This window comes from Suricata suricatta, chromosome 7, assembly GCF_006229205.1.
Source record: "Suricata suricatta isolate VVHF042 chromosome 7, meerkat_22Aug2017_6uvM2_HiC, whole genome shotgun sequence".
Taxonomy (NCBI): Eukaryota; Metazoa; Chordata; class Mammalia; order Carnivora; family Herpestidae; genus Suricata; species Suricata suricatta.
The window spans coordinates 137,169,678-137,173,563 of record NC_043706.1 but is presented as its reverse complement, the minus strand read 5'-3'; positions in this window follow the sequence as shown (position 1 = coordinate 137,173,563).

Below are 3,886 nucleotides of genomic sequence, written 5' to 3'. Positions count from 1 at the left end.
ACATCACGTGGGTACCCTCCAAACAGAACCGAAGAGCAGGGAAAACAAAACAAAACAACAAAACGAACAAACAAGAAAACAGTTCACAGATGAAAGGCAGTCAATCTAAAGTGGTGTTTACATGTTATCTTTTCTTTATGAATTGGCCCCAAATGGGGAAGCATCAGTATCCCTCTCCCCAGGGCTCTCACTCAGTCCAGGAGGGACTCGGGCAGAACAAAGCTCAGAAGAGCTCTCCGTTCCTGGCATTTCCCTAAGCCAGATGCTGCTCAGCGTCACCGCATTGCATCATTTACCCCCAAACCCGCCTTAGGGAGCGGGTCCAGTTACTGTCCCGGCGAGACTCGGGAGGCGGGGTAACTGGCCATACGGATCATAAGACCCGCGATTCAGCTCAGATCTGGGCAACGCCAGTCTCGGGTCTCACCTAAAACTTGTGGCATGAAGTGGGATCAGAGGACCCTAAAGCAGCATGGCCAAGCATCTTGGGAGAGTGACCCTGCAGGGGCCTCTCCAGCCATGCGCAAAGCCATCCCTGTGATCACACCGTGGTCTCTCTCCTGCCCTCAGATCCCACACTCATGCACAAAGGTCCCACACTGCCTCAGACACACAGGACTCAGGTCCTCCCAGGACACTTGTGGAGTGTCCCCAACTCATGCAGGACTGTTGCACGCAGAGCCCACAGGGTCCCTGCCAAGTGTCCCTTCTCCCGCTCCCTGAATGCGAAAGCCCAGTGGTTAGACACAAATGGGCTCTGCTTTCACACATCTGCTGCAGATATTTCAAGTCGATGGCAGCTAGGATTTTCCCTCACTGTCTCTTGTCATTTGAGAATGAACCTAACACAGAACCCAACACATCTAACCTAACCTAATGAGTGCCTTTGAGTCACAGGTTCGATGTCGTGACTTTTGTTAGAGGATGGGGGAGAAATGGCAGAGCAGGAAAGGTTTCGGGGGCCACTGCAGACATGGTCCAGGCTCCCCCAAGGGCCCCATCACCAGGAAGCAGTGCTGGCACTCAGCAGGGTTTGCTGGCCCCTGAGCTGGTACGCTGTGACCAGGAGCAGAGGAGAAGGGGGGGAGGTGCCAACGAGGGCCAGGAGCAGATCAGAGAGCATAATACTACATTCGGGGGCTTACCTGAGTGTCACTGAGCCGGGACTTTACTAGTGGTCAGTGACCCTCAGTCACAGATATCGGGGCACAAGTAGTGGGAAGGTAAAAGGTGATGAAAAGTTCTCTGGGAAAGTGATGGGAGCTTGTTTCCTTTAACGGGCAGCTCTCCAAACATAAAGGGAACTTGACCATAAGCCCAGTCATACAAGTGGCCTCCTGAAGGTAAACACACCTGGTACGGGCCACAGTGTCCCCACACAGCACCTGTCACCTGGGAAGGCCGCTTGGGAAAAGATGTCTGTGCATCACAGGGAGAAGGGGGTATCAGCAGGAGCCCTTCGAGAGGTGTGGTTGGAGATGGTGTAAATTTACTGGCTGTGGTTCAAATATCTGAATCCAAATACTGTGATTTTTATAATCGACTTTAGTGGTGAAAACTTCAAATAAAGGTTTCAAAGTATATATGGACTGATTTATCATAAGCTATCTCCACAGTAAAGAAAGATGAGAAAAATTACACATGGGAATCCAGTTTATAGAGTCAAATGGCGGGTCTTGAGGAAGACTACGGTGTGATTAGCAATATTCAAGAAGGTAAATGAAATTGAAGTGTGTCTGACTTCCAGTGATGTGGATGGATTTGATACCTTTTCCTCCGTGTGGGCACATGGGCGCACCTGGCATTTTCTAGTGCTGCTGTCTGCACCCGCAAATGAGGTGACTCCTATGACCACATCGTTCTACTTCCAAAGGCTCATAGAAGCCCGGCTCCTTGCCAATCGTTCGTTGTACCAGATGTTTCGTTTTAGGTCATGCAGTGTATCTTAAAACACATCATGCTGTCTGGTCTGGGCATGGGACCAAGGCTCAAGACCTTAAATCTGGTACGCGCTTGACCAAGCTGAACAGAATTTACACATTCTCTTAGGAGGGGATTCAGTAGAGAGCTTTGCATACAACAGGCACTCAATAAGCGGTTGTGTTTTCCGCTCTGTTTGTCATGGTGACCACACCATCAAACTACAAGTGTCAATTTTCATATGACATTTAAAGAGTCCTGTGTGAGTCAGGCTAACCACATTTTGAGAGCCTGACCCGATTTAGCTCAGCGTTCGCTTCATGTCTGCTCTTAGCAGCCTGGGTTCCATCTGTCAGTTAGACAGATTTATTGAGCCCCCTCTGGGTCCCTGGAGCACCAACTCCTACTAGGTGGTGGACAAGTGAGCACAAGCCAGCCAGACCGGTGTTAGAGCCAGAGCAAGGTGCTGAGAGACTTGGAGCTAGGTGCCCACCCGTGCCCCAGAAAGTCAAAGGAGGCTTGAGTGTGGAGGAGAATGACCCCTGCATCCGGTTCCGACAGACAAATGGGAGTTTGCCAGGCCTGGGGGGACCTGCAGGTAGAGAATGGGCGTATGCCCAACACCACAGCCTGCGCGGGAGGGGTGGCAGACACGCTCACGTCATGAGCACAACCACAAATTGGGGATAATGGAGAAACACTCCCACTTTGGAGGTAGGATGTTATTTGTATATTCGTGGATCTCCTATAGAATAGTGAATCTTAGACATTTGGGGTTGGGGGGGGCATGGAGCCCTTGAGAATCTGGTTTAAAACTAAACAAAACAGACCCCCATGACGTCATCCCGGATGTCCTATCGAAAACACCCTCCTGGAGACTAACGTGGTCCCAGCCAGCTGCGGCCATTGGGACCTGCAGGCGCAGGTACAGCGGGGCTCCGCGTCCCCGCCTCTCTGCCCCTTCGAGATCACCCCCCTTTTCTGACCCGCACCCCGAGCCACCCAGCGTGAGAGGGGCCAGGCCCAGGGAGCACAGCTGGGGGCGGTCCTGCTTCCTGCCGCTCACACGTGTGGGCGGCCCGGGCTGCTCTCAGGCCCGGTGCTTCCCCGGGCCCACTGTCAACCCTTCAGCTCACAGCGTCTGAACAGAACATTCCGCCCACGGCCGTCATGCAAGTGGGAGGCTCTTAGATGACGGTCTATGAAGAGATCGACACAATAGACAAACATGACAGAGAAGGCGCGAGTTCACGTGGACACTTAGGCTCTGGAGCCTCCACCCTGGCCGTTCACCCCTTCCTCCTGGTCCCCAGCCCCCAGCCCCAGGCTCCCGTCTGTAAGTAAGGCTGCCGGACCCACAGGGTAGACAAGAAGTCGGACGGGAGGGAGGTAAGTAGGTGAAAGTACTCTGAACTCTGAACCTTCGGAAAAGCCATGCGTTATTATTAGAGAAATTATTGGAGAACTAACGATAACATCCCAGGAAAAACAATGAGCTTTTTACTATAACCCCAAAACAAAATTTCAAGTTAAAAAGAGAGAGAGAGAGAGAAACACCCAACAGGGAGAGAATGGTGTCTGTCATTCGTTTTAAGGGATCATCAATACTGTTTATTTATTTATTAGACGAGTTCAGAATGGACACAGAAGGCAAAGACGCTTAGTCTAATTCCAGGTGGGATCAGGAACTCCCAGAGCACCGGCGGGCACGCTTCCCTCTTCACCCCACTGTGTCTGCCCCAGAGTCGGGCTCCCTGTGGTCCCACCATCCCTGCTTTCCCCCATCACTCCAGGACTCTGCCCCCTGGCTTCCAACTGATCACAGGGGATGAGCCAGGAAAGGACAAGATAAATCCAGAGGGCCTCTGCCGAAAGCAAATTAAGCAAAACACATGTAAGTTCAAATGTGGTTCCACCCAAGTTCAAATGCTTCATTCATACGTTGCTCCTTGCGTGTTTTCTCCAC